Consider the following 17,379-nt stretch of genomic DNA (forward strand, 5'->3'; position numbering starts at 1 on the left):
GGGTAGAGCTCAACCTGACTCTGCTTACATAGACATAGCCTCTGACAGGAGAGGAGAGTGCTCACTACCATGCAGGAGATGATCAGCGCCTCACCAGATCTAGCCCCAGCAGCCTCGCTACCCAGCCACAAAGGGCTGGGGGTTTCTGGGCATACCAGTCAAAATCCCTGTGCTTGCCCACCTTTGACAATTTATCCTGAGAAAGAAAAACTGGAGAGGAAGCTGGCCTGGGAGTCAGGAGACCTGGGTTCTATCCCCAGCTCTGCCACTGACTCAGTGACCTTGGGTAAGTCATGTCCCGTCTCGGTGCCTGTGTCCCCTCTGTCAGAGATAACACCTTTGTACAGCGTTTCCATACCCAGGGATGAGACGCACCAGGTAAAAGCTAAGTGCTGTTGTTTTATAACCTACAGCGAAAAATGGGTTCAGTCACTGGGTTTTTTTTTTTAAAAAGATTGTAATGCCCCATCCACACACCCCTGCTGCCAGAGGGCAGCTCAAGGCACCAGGGCTGGGCTACACTACAGAGTTAGGTCAGCCTAACTACTTCGCTCAGGGCTGTGAAAAACTGCAAGCCTTGCATGCTTAATTAAACCACTGCATAGACACTTCTGGGTCGACAGACGAATTCTTCCGTCAACCTAGCTACCACCGCTCAGAGCGGTGGTTAGAAGAACCCCTTCTGTCACCGTAGCATGTGTCTACACTACAGTGCCATAGTGATGCAGCTGCACTACTGTACCGTTTCCAGTGTAGACATAGCCTGAGTCTTCAGAGCATTTCAAGCTATGGCAATTCTGTACCCTCCGCAAGGCCAGAAAGGACAGCATGCAATCCATGCCTCTGGAATTCTGCAGCGAGTAGTGGGCTCCTTGTTAATGCAGATGACACACTGCCAAAAGCCACAGAATCTCTAAAGCTGGCTCCAATTTCTGTTGCCCTTGCTGCAGACTTACAGGATCCTGGCTGCAGGGGGAAGGCTTCTAACAGAAAACATTCCAGAGAGAACCTGTGGAAGTCCTTCTTGGGAGAACAAAGGACTCCTACACAGTGCATGGGAGGGGAGCATTTGGGCATAAAGATAGTGCCTCTGAGAATGCTTCAGTATCAATTGAGTTTAACTGCCCCACTTCACAACACTTAGCATTTCCAAAAGGGGCTATCAGGGTGGTTGGAGTTGAGCTGAACTGGCTGCTTGGATAATAGTTTACACCTCTGAATTTGCTATTGTTCGACTGAAGCATCAGGGCCACACCAGGTCAGCTTCCATCCTGACAGCTCTGCCCTAGTCAGAAGGGCTGGACATGTTCGTTGATTTTAAAACTAAAGCTTGGTCTCTTCGACAACAAAAACCAGTAGAAAGTTACAGGGAGAACATACAGGTCCCTGGACCTCAGACACTGTGTGCTCACAGTGACCACAGTTCAGCGAAGCACTTAGGTCCACGTGCAAACCTGAAGCATGTGTTTAAGTTCCACTGAAGTCAGTGTGAATTAAGGATATGTTCGAGTGCTTTGCTGAATCAGACCCTATGTTCTCCAGCATGTCTGGCTGGATGCATGGTTCAGGTTCACTCTGCTACCAAGATTTCATCTTTATTTCCTTTGGGGCCTTTAAAATGGAATACCTAAAGACAGGCCCTTAAATAACAATGGCCAGATTTCTTCTAGGGGTGCTGAACTTCCCACCGCATGGAGCTCACTGAGAGTGAAGTTTTCAGCACCTACTACCTCAAAGTCTGTCTGGTCTCATGGGTAAAACACTGGACTGGGACTTGAGAGACTTGGGTTCTAGTCCCAGCTATGCCAGTGGCCTGCTGGATCACCTTCACTTTCCTGAGCCTCAGTTTTCCCATGGAGATAATGGTACTGGCCTCCTTTGCAAAGCACTTGGAGATCTGCTACTGACAAGTGCTATATAGAAGCATAGGCACTACTGGGCCTATTGAGAGTAGCTTTAGTTTTGAAAGGACATTTCTGGCCCTTTGGGCTACAAAGGGAACTCTCCCAGCTGCAAAGAGACCCAGGGCTAGCATCACTGGGACACACTTTTGCCACACCATTGCTTAGGTTGTTATAAATCCAGACTGTGCTAGGCAGCGAGGGGTGCTATCAGAACCCGACCACCAAGACCATTCACCAACCCATCGGGGCCCGAGCTTTGCGAGCAACGTTGTGGATAGTTTTCACATGGCTGTAAAGTGCACTCGCCCTTTTGTGGGAGAACACTAGAAAGCGTGACCCTATATTCTAAGCAGGTTCACCGTTGATCTCAGGTTTAGATGCAAGTCACGGATCCTGATAGAGGAGGCTGGTATATTACAGCCGTTACCAAAGTCCAGCACATACGTGTAGTGCCTTCCTACCTCATTAGGATTCATAGCTGGGCTCATTTCTCACAGGTTATATTTTCTCCTCGCATGAAGCCCTGCTACACTGAACTGCTCCCTTTGCCACTGCTCCAGCCCTTTTCCCGTGCACCTCATGGAGTCCAATGTGCAGTATTCAGCTTGTCCACCTCTACCTCATCTGCTGCTTTAAAAAACAACCACCAAAGAACAACAATTCCTTTAAACTCCAAAACCAGCATGCTCTTGGGATCAGGGCTGTACACATTCTGCCTGTACCGCACCTAGCACGAGTCTCCATTCTGGTTCAGGCCTCTAGGTGCTAAGTTAATATGAATAATAAATAACTTCCTTGGAAACAGAGATCCCTGAATTTAAGGCGCCGCCTCCTACACACGTGTAGAGAAACGTATTAGTTGTACTTAAGGGGCCCGATTCTGCTCTTCAGCACATCCTGGCAACTATAACAACAGCCCTGCAAATCCAGAGATATCCGCAGATATCGGCATCCGTGGGTGTGAGTATCCGCAGGCCAGATCAGATGCGGATACAAATCCGCACAGAGCTTTAACCATCATTCCAAAGAGGCCGAGAAAAGAATTTGGCCTAGTGTCTTTATAGTTAGGCTTTGCCTTGATTAATTATTTACCAGTGATTCTCTAATGTGTTACTCTAAAGAGAGCCATTAACCCCCTTAATTAGGGGTGAGTTACATGGGCCATCCTACCAGATGTGCCCTCCCCATCTCTGCACTCAGTGCCAGTTTGGCACACCTGGTATACCCACAGAACACGGCTCCTTCTCTTTGGGCCAGCCTTGATTTCGGTAGTAGCAGCTCACCCCATCTTCGGGTGCAAACCTCACCTCTACCACACACCCCAGTGACAGGTGCATTGATGGACCTCCACAGCCCCACCTAGACTCCTGCTCCCCACGAAGTCCCGATACAAGCAGTCAGGGTTCTCACTTCCTGGCAGAGCCTCCGTGTGGTTTGTGAAGCCACCAAAAAATAAATATTACTTCTCTTTTGTTTCTAAGAGGTGGCTGAAAAATAAACCCAGATATTAACTGTAATAAGTCAGCTGGATCTGACAGGACCCCAAAACTACAAGTAACCAATTCTGAGACAGAAAGGGTCACACTTCTCTAACCGCCTGCCTACACTGGGGTTTCATGGCACCATGCCCTATTGGTGCAAATTCCTAGCACAGCGCAAGATCCTCTTCATACCAGTGCAGACAGCCTACCCAAGGGGTTTGCACCCGCCTGCCGACAGCAGTATCCAAACCCATCCCAGCCTGGACAAAGCCGCCCATGGCTTCCCCGAAACACGCTGCTCGTGGGCCTGGCACATGAGCGGCTGACTTAGCTGGGACAGTATCGCAGACAGGCTTCTCTGCTGACCAAAACAAACAACTTCACTCGCTCCGGCTCTGCCTGCCCCTCGCTCCGGGCTCTCGCCCTAACGCTGCACGGGAAGGTGGAAGGGCTGCATCTGACTCATGGCCCCTCACACACCAGCCCGCTGGGAAACCAGATCCCGAACTTCCCCCAACTGGCCCTGCTCTGGGGCAGCCCCGCCCGGGCTTTAATACGGCCGATAACGCCCGAAGTCACTTCTCACTTCCCCATCCCACGTCGCCGCGGAGTGGGGACCCGACGGGCTGGCCCTCGGGCAGCGCCTGGGGAAGGAGGTGTCCCCGGAAACAAGGGCGCCGCTTCCCACCCCCCAGTCCCCAACACCGCCCCGCTCGGGGGCCACCCACGCGGGTCAGCCGCTCCCGGGTGGGAATCCCGCAGGGGGCGGCGGGGACCCAGCCAGGCTGGCAGGGGGAGCCTGGGGAAAAGCGAGAGCGGCTCGTCTCCCCCCCCAGCTGGGACTTTGCAAACTGCCCTGCCCGGGGTCCCCGAGCCCTGCCCGGAGCGCCCCTCCTGGGGGCCGGCCAGCTCCTTACCCCGGCGGCCGCATGGAGGGAAGGAAACTTTGTGTCCCCTGCCCGGCTGCGCTGCGGCTCCTGCCGCCCGGCGCTGGGGGGTCCTGGCCCGCGGGCTGCGGCGGCTGAGCTGGGGCTGACTCGGTCCAGCTCCCTTTAAGCCGGGCTGCGCCGCGATCGGTTTCGTTTCTGGGCCCTCGCTGCATTCAAACCTATGGCAGCGCCTCGCGGAAATTACATCAGCGCAGCCCCGTGGGAGCCCGGCCGGCCCCTCCAGCCCAGCCCCCCCGCATTCACAGCCACACACTCCCCCCCCCGCCCTGAGGGCAAAGCCAGCACCGCCCCCTGCATGCACAGCTCCGCCCCCCCCCCGCATTCACAGCCACACACTCCCCCCCCAGCCCTGAGGGCAAAGCCAGCACCGCCCCCTGCATGCACAGCTCCGCCCCCCCCCCCCCCCCCGCATTCACAGCCACACACTCCCCCCCCAGCCCTGAGGGCAAAGCCAGCACCGCCCCCTGCATGCACAGCTCCGCCCCCCCCCCCGCATTCACAGCCACACACTCCCCCCCAGCCCTGAGGGCAAAGCCAGCACCGCCCCCTGCATGCACAGCTCCGCCCCCCCAGCACCGCCCCCTGCATACACCGCTCCAGCCTCCAGCACCGCCCCCTGCTTCCACAGCCCCCTGCATACACTGCTCCAGCCTCCAGCACCGCCCCCTGCATGCACAGCTCCGCCCCCCCAGCACCGCCCCCTGCATACACTGCTCCAGCCTCCAGCACCGCCCCCTGCATGCACAGCCACCCTTGGGGAAGGGACAAAGCCAGCACTGCCCCTGCATACACAGCCACCTCTTTCCTCCAGGCTGGGGGGTGGTGACAGAGCCAGCACTAACCAGCCCACTCCACTCCACCAAGTCAGAGCCAGCACCATCCAGTCTCGTGCATGCACAGCCCTCCTGTTCCTCCTACCCTCCTGCATCCAACCCATCGCTCTTCTTCCCCTCCCCTTCCTCTTTACTGCTGCCCTCCTTGCCTTTCCATCAAAAATAACCTGGCCCTGAGGGGGCAGAAAACACCCAAGTTGCTGCACCCATACAGTTCCTGCATAGGCACTGCCCCCCCCCCCCAAACTCCGGCTGAGCGTCCTACCGAGCCAGAGCTTCCCCACACCCTGAAGCACGGAGCAGGTATATTGCCTGGGCTGGCTTACGGGGAACAGAATCCAGGACCCCTGCCCCGGCCAGCTTGTTCCAAATGGTCTCTGGCATCCAGAACTTGGACGCCTGGGGGGTAAGTTAGATCCATAGATTCCAAGGGCCAGAAGGGCTCATGGGGATCAGTCTGACCACCTGCACAACACAGGCCATAGACCCTCCGTGAATTAATTCCTGTTGCCCTAGAGCAGATCTTTTAGAAAAACATCCAGTCTTGATCTAACAATGGCCAGTGATAGAGAATCCATCACAACCCGTGGTGAGTTGGTCCAGTGGTTAATTACCCTCGCTGTTCAAATGTTGCACCTTATTTCTGGTCTGAATGTGTCTTGCTTCCACTTCCAGCCACTGGGTCTTCTTCGACCTTTGTCTACTAGAGCGAAGGAGTCCACTGTTAAATATTGGTTCCCTATGTAGGTGCTTACAGACTGTGATCAAGCCAGCCCTTAATCTTCGGTCTTTGTTAAACTAAATAGATTGAGCTCCTTCAGTCTATCATTTTAAGGCAAGTTTTCCTTAAAATGTGGCATACGTGACATACCTTGACTTTAGCAAAGCTTTTGATACGGTCTCCCACAGTATTCTTGCCAGCAAGTTAAAGAAGTATGGATTGGATGAATGGACTATAAAGAGGATAGAAAGCTAGATTGTCGGGCTCAACGGGTAGTGATCAACGGCTCGATGTCTAGTTGGCAGCCGGTATCAAGCGGAGTGCCCCAGGGGTCGGTCCTGGGGCCGGTTTTGTTCAACATCTTCATTAATGATCTGGATGATGGGATGGACTGCACTCTGAGCAAGTTCACAGATGACTCTAAGTGAGGGGGAGAGGTAGATATGCTGGAGGGTAGGGATAGGGTCTAGAGTGACCTAGACAAATTGGAGAATTGGGTCAAAAGAAGAAATCCGTTGAGAGTCCTGCACTTAGGATGGAAGAATCCCATGCACCGCTATAGGCTGGGGACCGACTGGCTAAGCAGCAGTTCTGCAGAAAAGGACCTGAGGATTACAGTGAACGAGAAGCTGGATATAAGTCAACAGTGTGCCCTTGTTGCCAAGAAGACTAACGGCATATTAGGCTGCATTAGTAAGAGCATTGCCAGCAGATCGAGGGAATTGATTATTCCCCTCTATTTGGCACTGTTGAGGCCACATTTGGAGTATTGTGTCCAGTTTTGGGGCCCCCCCTATAGAAAGGATGTGAACAAATTGGAGTGAGTCCAGCGGAGGGCAACGAAAATGATGAAGTGAGCTGTAGCTCACGACAGCTTATGCTCAAATAAATTTGTTAGTCTCTAAGGTGCCACAAGTCCTCCTGTTCTTTTTGCGAATACAGACTAACACGGCTGCTACTCTGAAACCTGCGAAAATGATTAGGGGGCTGGAGCATATGACTTATGAGGAGAGGCTGAGGGAACTGCAGTTACTTAGTCTGCAGAAGAAAAGAGTGAGGGGGGATTTGATAGCAGCTTTCAACTACCTGAAGGGGGGTTCCTAAGAGGATGGAGCTAGGCCAGGGGTGGGCAAACTTTTTGGGCTGAGGGCCACATCTGGGTGGGGAAATTGTATGCAGGGCTGGGGCAGGGGGTTGGGGTGCGGGAGGGAGTGTGGGGTGGGAGAGGGGGTGCGGTGTACAGGAACAGCCTCAGGGCAAGGGATTGGGGCAGAGGAGGAGTGCAGGGTCTATGAGGGGGCTCAGAGAAGGGGGTTGGGGTGCAGGATGGGTGCGGACTGCAAGAGGGAGCTCAGGGCAGGGAGTTGGGGTGCAGGAGGGGTGCGGGGTGTGGCAGGGGGCTCAGGGCAGGGAGTTGGGGTGCAGGAGGGGTGCGAGGTGCAGGCAGGGGGCTTAGGGCAGGGAGTTGGGGGGCGGGGTGCAGGAGGGGTTCGGGCTTACCTAAAGCGGCTCCGGGGTGGCAGCGGCACGCAACGGGGCCAGGGGCAGGCTCCCTGCCTGCCTACCGTGGCCCCATGTGGCACTGCTCCGGGCAGCGGCCGGAACCACTTCCCTGCGCGGCCTCTGGGGCAGGGACGAGACACAGGGCTCCACTCACTGCCCTTGCCACGCCTCCAGGTGCCTCCCCCAAAGCTCCCTTTGTCCGTGGTTCCCCGTTCCTGGCCAATGGGAGCTGCAGGGGGGCGGTGCCTGGAGGCAAGGGCAACGCATGGAACCCTCTGCCCTGGGCCACAGGGACGTGGTGCCGGCCACTTCTGAGAGCAGCGCAGGGCCTGAGGCACCACAGGGGGGCAATCCTGCGGGCCGAATCCAAAGCCCTGATGGGTCGGATCCGGCCCGCGGGCTGTAGTTTGCCCACCCCTGAGCTAGGCTGTTCTCAATGGCGGCAGATGACAGAACAAGGAGCAATGGTCTCAAGCTGTAGTGGGGGAGGTCTAGGATGGATAATAGGAAAAACTATTTCACTAAGAGGGAGGTGAAGCACTGGAATGGGTTACCTAGGGATGTGGTGGAATCTCCATCCTTAGAGGTTTTTAAGGCCTGGCTTGACAAGTCCTGGCTGGGATGATTTAGTTGGGGTTGGCCCTGCTTTGAGCAGAGGGTTGGACTAGATGACTTCCTGAGGTCTCTTCCAACCCTAATCTTCTATGATTCTATGGCTTACATTCTTTGTTCCTCGATGTGTGACTTTACATTTGGCTGCATTAAAACACATTTTGTTTGCTTGCACCTGGTTTACCAATTAATCCGGGTCACTCTGTATTAGAGACTTGTCCTCTTCATTATTTACAACTCCCCCAAACTTTGTCTCATCCACAAACTTTATCAGTGATGATTTGTGTTTTCTTCCTGGTCATTAATAAAAATGTTAAATAGCGTAGGACCAAGAACTGATCCTTTCAGGGCCCCCCATTGAAAACACACCTGGCTTGATGCTGATTCCTAACTTATGGTTACATTTGAGACCTATCAGTTAGATGGGGTATAATCAATTTAATGTGTGTGACCCCAGCACACTGCTAGTCCCAGATTTTGCCCCCAAAATGTATGCCCAGCCCTCTCCTGGACAGTATGAATATATTGGTTTCAGAGTAACAGCCGTGTTAGTCTGTATTCGCAAAAAGAAAAGGAGTACTTGTGGCACCTTAGAGACTAACCAATTTATTTGAGCATAAGCTTTCGTGTGCTGGAAATGGCCCATCTTGATGATCACTTTAGATAAGCTATTACCAGCAGGAGAGTGGGGTGGGAGGAGGTATTGTTTCATGGTGTCTGTGTATATAATAATGTATTCTGCAATTTCCACAGTATGCATCCGATGAAGTGAGCTGTAGCTCACGAAAGCTCATGCTCAAATAAATTGGTTAGTCTCTAAGGTGCCACAAGTCCTCCTTTTCTTTTTGCAAATACAGACTAACACGGCTGTTACTCTGAAACCTGTCATTAACAACAAAGAGAGATTTTAAGTGAGTAAAAGTAATGAGGCATTGAAAGTCAGCAATAGTTACAAGAAAAATAAACATAAAACATGTGACGTTGCACTCTATATTCACACTCATTAGCATATTTTTATAAAATCATATAATGTAACTGGAATATGCTTCATGCAAAAGGTCTCTTGTAAGGTATCATTACAAAGCTTATCTACTGAGTGTGGTCATCCTATTTGTATGTATGTATCATTCTTGTATCTGAAACTAGAAATATGAAATATTACTCTGAGGACCTATTGTAATTATGCAAAGTGTGGGCCATTAATGGTGGTTGGGAATCTTGATGGCTCCCATTAACCAGGACAATTGTCTGTAGATGGCTCTGTTTTACTTGTAAGTCTTCCTGTATGTGTGTTTGCTGGCAAGTGGGTAATGAAGTCTTACAGTAACATGTGATCGTGTCACCTGAACTGGAATCCATCTTTAACCTGGTGCTTTTCCATTGAGAAGGAGGGGTAGGAACCCAGAGGGACAAAGGATTCCCGCCTATGCAAAAGATATATAAGTGGGTGGAGGAGAACAAATGGGGCAGCCATCATGAGAAATCCCCTAGCTACCACCTGAGCTGGAACAAGGGCTGTACCATGGGAAAGGATTGTGCCCAGACTAGGAAGGCATCCAGTCTGTGAAAGAAACTTATTGAAACATCTCTGAGGGTGAGATTTTATCTGTATTCAGTTTTATTACAGTACTAGACATAGACTTGCGGGTTCTATTCTATTTTGCTTGGTAATTCGCTTTGTTCTGTCTGTTACTATTTGGAACCACTTAAATCCTACTTTCTGTATTTAATAAAATCACTTTTTACTTATTAATTAACCCAGAGTATGTATTAATACCTGGGGGGACGGACACGGGGACAGCTGTGCATTTCTCTGCATCGTGTTATAGAGGGTGAACAATTTATGAGTTTACCCTGTATAAGCTTTACACAGGGTAAAACTTATTTATTTGAGGTTTGGACCCCATTGGGAGTTGGGCATCTGAGTGTTAAAGACAGGAACACTTCTTAAGCTGCTTTCAGTTTAAGCCTACAGCTGTTAGGGGACATGGTTCAGACCTGGGTCTGGGTTTGCAGCAGGCTAGTGGGTCTGGCTCAAACCAGGCAGGGCACTGAAGACCCAGGCTGGGAGGGCAGGGAAAGCAGGGGCCGAAGTAGTCTTGGCACATCAGTTGGCAGTTCCCAAGGGGGGTTCTGTGATCCTACCCATCACAAAACATTTACTAGTGCCTAACTTAACAAACTGTATTAGATTCAAGCAAAGTTTCACACCACATGCTCCAGCAGCTTAGTGACCAAACTCTCAAGTCAGGACCACGCTCTCCCCCTCCCCAATTCCAATGGCTATTTTCCTTTGCCTTGGGTGAGATGCCAGAGACAGACAGGGAGAGAGGGGGGGGTCACCCCGTGGTAAGCTTTAAAGCTGGTAGGAGTCAGGGTGTGGCTGCCTGGTTGCAGTACACACAGATATATTGGAATTAATTTGCAAATTGGATACAATTAATTTAGGCTTGAATAGAGACTGGGAGTGGTTGAGTCATTACACAAAGTAAAACTATTTCCCCTTGTTTATTCCCCCCCCCCCCTCAGACGTTCTTGTTAACTGCTGGAAATGGCCCACCTTGATTATCACTACAAAAGGTTTTCTCCCCCCTCCCCCCACTCTCCTGCTGGTAATAGCTCATCTTAAGTGATCACTCTCCTTACAGTTTTCAGAGTAACAGCCGTGTTAGTCTGTATTCGCAAAAAGAAAAGGAGGACTTGTGGCACCTTAGAGACTAACCAATTTATTCGAGCATGAGCTTTCGTGAGCTACAGCTCAAATAAATTGGTTAGTCTCTAAGGTGCCACAAGTACTCCTTTTCTTTCTCCTTACAGTGTGCATGATAAACACCCATTTTTTCATGTTCTGTGTGTATATAAATCTCCTCACTGTATTTTCCACTGAATGCATCCGATGAAGTGAGCTGTAACTCAAGAAAGCTTATGCTCAAATAAATTGGTTAGTCTCTAAGGTGCCACAAGTACTCCTTTTCTTTTTACAGATATAGCTGGGAGTGATTTACATGCTGGAGGTGGTTTGTGAGCAGTTCAGGCTGGAGGCTACAGCATCAAAGGCATTACAAAGAGCACCCCAGGTACAGGGCAGGGGTGACAACTACTCATTGGTCTGGATTGTAGCCTAGTATGCCATTGGGTGTCATTTGAGTTTGTATCATTTTAATTTTTTAATCAAAATGTTGTGTGGCACCAAGTCAAATGCCTTACAGCAGTCTAAGTATATTACATCAACATTATTACCTTACCTTGTAATCTCATAACAAAAATCATGTGAGCTGACTAGATCTATTTTCCATAAGCCATGTTGAATGGCATTAGTTATATTACTTGTCATTAATTTTTTATCAATCGAGTCCCATATCAACCATTCCATTACTTTGTCCAGGATCAATGTCAGACTGACAGGCCTATAATTGCCTGTCCCTTTTACCCTTTTTAAATACTGGCACAATATACCTTTCTTCCAGTCTGGTGAAACTTCCCCAGCGTTCCAAGATGTCTTGAAAATCAACATTCATGGTCCAAAGAGCTCCTCAGCCAGCTCTTTTAACTTTCTTGGATCCAGACCTGCTGATTTTAAAATGTTTAGTAGTTGCTGTTTAACATTCACCAGAGTTCCTGTTGGAATGGAAAGTAGTGCATTTTCATCAATTATGACTAAATCTTCTAGCTTTTTCCCAACCACAGAACAGAAATATTTTTTGATCACTTCTGCTTTTTCTGCATTAGTACTGAATGTTCTACCATTTCCATCTAATAGTGGACCAATACCATTGTTATGATTCCTTTTGTTCCCAATATACTTTAAAAACTTTTTATTGTCCGTAACTCTGTTGATGATTGAGTTCGCCTTCTGTCCTTTTGCTTCCCTTATCAATTTTCTACAATTCAGAGCTTCTGATTTAAATTAATTGCTTTCACCTTCCCCTTTCTTCCACTTGTTATATATATCTGCTTTCACTGCCCTTCTATGTCAGGTTGGGTTTTTTTAAACTAGTGTGGCTTTCTTCTTTCTCAGTTGTGGCTTTTTGAGCATCTAGTAAAATGTTCTGAAACAGTTCCCAATTATCAATCACATTTTTCATTTACATTCTTTTTCTCAACTGCTTTGGCTCATAATTGTTTTCAGCTTTGTTAAACTGACCCTTTTGAAGCACCAAGTATATATATGACTGGTTTAGACTTTATCCTGTTTGCACAGAACACATGTGATCAAGTCATGTTCACGTGTACCTAAGCTACCATTAATTTGTAGTTGTATGATCAGTTCCTTTTTATCTGTCAAGAGACATCTAATATACAAAATCTATAATATTGAGAAAATCCGAGGATGTTTTGTACTGACAGCATGAGATGAGTAGCATGTGTCACTCAGATTGAAGCCCCCCAAAATAATGCAGCTTTTTCCCCACTACACATTATAGCTAGGCTCATAAGGAGCCAGTCATCCTGTTCTCTAATGTGATTTGGTGATCTGTAGTGGATGCCAACTAATACCCCAGCTTATGCTTTATCTATTGGGACACTGATCCATAAGCATTCAAGATCATTTGCTTCCAAGTTATAAGTGTCTCAGAAACAGGAAATGCCATTTTGACATAGAATGCCACTCCCCCTCCCCTTTGAATGTGAATCTTCCTAGCAGGTTTCAGTAATACCAACTAGATCAAATTTATGCTCATAAATATGCAATTCCAATTCCTCTTGTTTATTTCCCAAGCTCCTAGCATCAGGCCGGCTGACGGGGGGGTCAAATGGGGCAACTGCCCAGGGGCCCAGGTGATTTAAAAGGGCCACTCTGGGCATTACTCCAGGCACCACTCTGGGCACTGCAAGACTGCTCCGGGCACTGCGCTTTGGGGGGCCCCCGTGGGCGGTGCCAGAAGTGATGGATTCGTCACTTCCGCCCCGGTCCACGCCACCCCACCTAGGGATGGCCCTGGCCCCTGGAATTTTTGTCGGTGGGCCTGCCTAGCACTGGTGTAGAGGCAACTTAAGAATTTCTTCTCTTCACCTATTTTGGTGTCTTGATTAATTTTGTTTGTAACATCTTGATTTTGTTCTAAATGAACGCTTTTTTGTTCCCTCTTTTCACCCTCTCCATTTGTTACTAGTTTAACACCCTCCTGTCTAGTCCTACAGCCTGTCTTCGAGGAGATTTGTTCTTCTTCTAAGATAATAAATAGTAATAAATAATTTCAGGGACCCAATTCAAAGCAACTTTGACTGGTGTAATTGCATCCACACTAGGTGGGTTGTAGCAGTTCAATTATGCCAGTGCAGGTAAAGTGGTACAGTTTTTGCAGGTAGACAAGGTCCAATCAGTTTCCCTTCTGTGAATAAATCAGTTTTGTTTTCCATTTCTTAGTGCCACCAGCACTATTGCATAAGATTGCAGAGGAAAGTTCAAATCCAAGCCAAAGTCATTTCTTTTAATTGAGCACAAGTCTCAGTGTCAACATGCCTGTCCATAGCAGGATCTGTAAAACTTTTAATCACAACACAAAACTTTTAAACACAAATTTTGGGCCTAACCATCACGGGGCCTGATCCTGAGAGATGCTAAATACCCTCAATTCCCACTTCAGGAGGTACCCAGCCCCTGGCAGGTTTCGGCACAAAGTCTCTTTAGAGTTTGATGTTTTTCTCCTTCCCAGTTTGTGACACTCGTTTGTTTCATCTTGTTTTAAATTAGATTGTAAGCTCTTTGGGGCTGGGACCTGGGTGTTGTTTACAACATTTAGTGCAAAGGGGACCTGGTCAGAGCAGCCTTTAGGTGCCAATTCAATACAAATCATAATGATTAGAAAAGTTACTGAAGAAAATGCCAACGGCTGTGACCCCAATGATAGCTGCTCCCTTTGCACATTCAGGTCCTGGCTGCTCGCGTCACTGACCGCACGAAATGGTTGTTTTCTCCTGTTAGCCCTGCAGCACCAGGACAGCTGTGGCAGAGAGAGTTGGATTCTGTTCTTCCCTGCACATTATTAACAAAAAACAGCTGAGAAGTTCCTATTGTGCAACTTCATTAAGAGAGATGATGCAAGAGGCAGAAAGAGGGTGGCTGGGCTCTCTGGTCCCTGGAGAATGAGAAGCAATGACACACAGGAAATTCCTGTCTGGACTTATAAAGTGAGGCAAAGCCGCTCTAGTAGTGGAATAAATACACAATCCCACTGTATCATCCTTGCAGTAACTTTCCTGTTTAACTTCCTGGAGGAGGGGAATAATCAGAATGAACAAAGTGCAAAATACACATCCCACTATCAGCTGAACTATGGCTGAGGAGTTTGTGTAAACAGCCAGCCACAGAGGTGATTATGTATCACGCAGGGATGTTCAGGCCCAACCATGTTACCACTCAAAGACAAAATAGTCCAGAATGAGGGACATAGTTCTCATGTATAAGGCCCAGCCAACCAGCAGAGCTATGTCATGGGAACCATTTTCACCAAGGGTGGCCCCTGATCTTGTTACAACACTGTTCCATTGTGCACTCTGTAGACATGATCTTATCAATGATCCAGAATGGTGCTTAATTCAGGAACAGTGTTAAGGCCCCCTGTAGCAGGGTGGACAGCCCTTGGTTGTTCACAGCCAGAGGCCATGTAAGAACAGCTGTTTGGGGCTGGGAGAAAAGATTATTAAGCCCAGCTGGGAAGGGGTCAGGTGAGTCCTATAAAGGGCTGGAAATGCTCCCTTAAAGGCTAGAGGAAGGAGGTTGTTTCCTATGGCAGGTCCTAGAGTGGGGAGAGATGCAAGGGGAAAGGCCTCCAGGCTCCTGCAGCCTGCTTGTGTCAGTGGAATAGCTTGTGGTGTTGCTTTGTGTTTGAAGAACAAACTGTGCCCTGAAGGAAGGGCCCGAACAGACTCTGGGTGCAGCATGCATCCTTCCTGGGCTGGGGGGACAGGCCAGCCGGCAGCACCCCCTACCCCATGGAACCCGTCCAGGAGCCAGCCATGTCAAAATGAGATTCCCCGACAGCATTGTGTGAGTTGTAGCTGGGGCAGTTTCACCAGCAGCAGCATCATCTAAGTCCTGCACATGCGATAGCTTCCACTCCTGTTGCCTCCAGTGGTGCTCTCCCCGGGGGGGATTATGGCTGCAAACCGTGCAAGGCCTCAGCAGTGTTGCCAGCTCCCATGATTTTATCATGAATCTCACACTTTTGGGTGTTTTTTCGTAAAACCCCAGCTCCTGGAGTCATGGGATGAGGGAAGAATCTCAGCTTTCTTTAAAAAAAAAAAGTTTCTAGGCCTCCTTGTGAGGGAGAAAAGCTGGAAAAGTGACCTGTACAGATCCAAGAAAACAGAAGAAAAATTACCCCTCCCCTCCCCCCCAGCTAGGGTGACCAGACAGCAAGTGTAAAAAATCGGGATGGGAGTGGGGGTAATAGGTGCCTATATAAGAAAATGCCCCCGAAATCAGGACTGTCCCTATAAAATCGGGACATCCGGTCACCCCACCCCCAGCATTTATTAAGAAATCACAAGATTTTTTAAAGCTAGTCTCATAACGCAGGGGTGGGGAGGCTGGACTCATTATTTCAAATCTTTCGCACTGATGAGGTCTTCGTGTCTGCTTCAAAAGCTGGCTATAAACACTTCCCGAAACCCACTCAGAGAGAGGCACAAAGGAAAAGCAAGAGAATGGCTGAGGTGTCCTGCTGTTTGTCCAGCTTTGTGCTCAACAGGACCGTGGCCATGGGAGCCAAGAGAGAAAACACTAAAGGACCACTCTGCCAGGGCTGCAAAGGTATACGGAAAGGCTGCACAGGTCCCATGATCTGCAGCCTGTTCCCGTGCAGGGGATTATCTGAGCTATAGGAGAGAGGCACTTGATGCTCAACGGTTCAGTTCTTGAAAACAGAGAAAAAGCAAGGAAGTAGCTACGATCCTGATGGGTGATTTCATAAAGAAGTGGGTAGGGAGAGAAAAGACCCTGAGTCACTCGGAGTCAGAATTTGGTTGTTATGAAACACAAAGCAAAAGAAACACTCTAGGAAGTTACAAGTTTCTGTTTCCATTTCTCACACTGAGCAGTAAGAAAACAGGCAGCCTCCGAAGCTGTGTGATGTAGCTTTCCCTGCCACCCCTCCCAGAGGGAGGAACTTGTTTACTGAGACCCAGGGATGAGGAACTCAGCATCTCCTCAGCTCTTACGCAGGCTGTTTTTATGTTTGATACGAGAACACAGTGTTGCAAGACAGTAAAGAGAACCCAACAGTTCCTTAGTGCTGAATACTTAGCAATGGAGAACAGCCTTGCCGGGCAAGATTGCACCTGCCGAAGCTGGAGGATGATGATGGGAGGGCAAAGGGGACTTTGCAGTCCCCCTTTGCCATCAACACCATCCTGCTGATGGTAGCATATGCTGCAAGCTGCTAGGAGACTGAACATACATCTTAGCTGGCAGTCCATGGGCCCTGGGGTCTATTATTTGTAGACTAGTGTAGTAGCTGAGGGTTGCTCCTGGTTTGTAATCAAGGGCCAGCAAGACTTCAGCAGGAGAAACGAAACTTGGTGTGCTTCCCGGCTATCAAAGAAACGTAATCAAGTGTTTGAGTGAGTCAGCATCATGCTGTCAGCCTCATAGGTCTCTTATGCAAATAGAGTGGTGCTAGTTACTTACAGGCTGTTGTTCATTTCTAGGTCACTCGTGGGAGCCAGCCATCTCTGTGTGGGCCAGAGGAATCCCACCCTACTGCATGCATTGGAAGGGGGGAAGAACAGCAGTGTCCGACAGCTAACTGGGCATTTGGGGGTGCATAAGGGAACATGGCAGTGGAATGAGCCATTCTCTGGCAGTCAGGGTAAAGGATTGACACCCAGAAAACCTGGGCTCTGGGCCCAGCCCTGCTTTGTGGCCTTGGACGAATCATTCCACCTTGGGGGGGTATATTACCACTGCACAGTTAGCCTAGCTTGGGAGAGAGCAGCCACACGGGGAACTTATGTTCAAGTTGCTGTGTCCACGCTGGCACTGTATGTAGGGCTGGGATTTTGGGGCGCACTTCCCATGGTTCTTTGTGCTGCAGTTAGCTGACCCTCTCCGTGAGTTCTTTCCCACTAAATTGTGAGAGACTGTACCTGTCCTTTCTGGACATCTGCAGGAAGGCACGAGGAGGACTAGTGGCATTAGCCTGTGTCCACACTGCAGAGCCAGGTTAGCTGCTGTCAAGCTGTGTTCACTTAGGCTTTAGCCGGTCCACTCAGCCAGGCCAACCCAGCCCACCTGAGTTCTAGCCACCCCCACCTCTGAGATAAGGTTTGTGTGCATGGACAAGACATGGCGAGTTATAACTTAAGTTAACTTTGCACTGAAGACAAGCCCTGGATCTCATTTTTAAAAGGGGGATGCCTATCTGCTTTGTG

At 49.4% G+C, this 17,379-nt stretch overlaps 1 protein-coding gene across 1 annotated transcript in view; it reads right to left on the reverse strand.

Moving 5' to 3' along the window:
• HELZ2 (helicase with zinc finger 2) overlaps positions 1 to 4,450 on the reverse strand; it is a 53,716-nt gene extending 49,266 nt beyond the window's left edge. Inside the window, exon 1 of the mRNA XM_074970300.1 lies at positions 4,303 to 4,450. The gene's annotated coding sequence lies outside the window, so the exon portion shown is untranslated. The remainder of the gene's footprint in view (positions 1 to 4,302) is intronic.
• Between the last annotated feature and the right edge of the window lie 12,929 nt (positions 4,451 to 17,379).

Source organism: Natator depressus, chromosome 13 (assembly GCF_965152275.1).
Source record: "Natator depressus isolate rNatDep1 chromosome 13, rNatDep2.hap1, whole genome shotgun sequence".
Taxonomy (NCBI): Eukaryota; Metazoa; Chordata; order Testudines; family Cheloniidae; genus Natator; species Natator depressus.